General features: G+C 37.4%; 1 protein-coding gene across 1 annotated transcript in view; it reads left to right on the top strand.

Moving 5' to 3' along the window:
• LOC107704266 (tropomodulin-2-like) overlaps nt 1–621 on the top strand; it is a 54,132-nt gene that overhangs the window by 19,197 nt on the left and 34,314 nt on the right. The window lies entirely within an intron of this gene.

Genomic DNA, 621 nt, shown 5'->3' with positions numbered 1-621 from the left:
AATGGCACTTTAATAAAAAATTAGCTGATTGCCGTGCATTATTTTCCACATATAGCGCGATCTGAACCCTAAACACATTTTGCCAAAAAAGCTGGTGTTGTCCACCTTCAAGGCATCGCGAGTTCACGTTTTATTGCAGAAGCCGACAAGCGCCCTTGTTGTTTTTGAACAGAAGCCGATAAATCAATTTTAGCGAATCAGCACGTTGTATTCAGGTCAGGTGACAAGGCTACTTTCACTTTGAAAAGACGTGTTAGCTGAGAGGAGTTTCGTCAAAGCTGACTAAAAGTGATCGAGGATCATTTCGACGAACTTGATGAACCTGTGATATCTTCTTCAGGACGAAAAAGGAAAATAAAAGCTGAAAGGTTTTCACAGAAGCTTGCAAAAGCAGCGCGTTACAACGGTGAGGAAAAAGCTCCATATAATCACATCCATACAGTTTATGATCACAACAACAACAAAAACGTTTGTCAGGCGTCTACATTGTCATCTGAGGAGATTACAAAGGTTAAACGAGTGTTTTTTAAACTCTAAAACATGAAATGTGGAGTTATCTGCTTTTGCTATAAAACAAACTTTTAATATGTAAAAAAACATACTTTCAATTAACTTTAATTT

Source organism: Sinocyclocheilus anshuiensis, unplaced genomic scaffold, assembly GCF_001515605.1.
Source record: "Sinocyclocheilus anshuiensis isolate Anshui unplaced genomic scaffold, SAMN03320099.WGS_v1.1 scaffold863, whole genome shotgun sequence".
NCBI classification, from domain to species: Eukaryota; Metazoa; Chordata; class Actinopteri; order Cypriniformes; family Cyprinidae; genus Sinocyclocheilus; species Sinocyclocheilus anshuiensis.
Note: the sequence above shows the minus strand (reverse complement) of the source record. Positions and strands in the feature narration are given on the sequence as shown.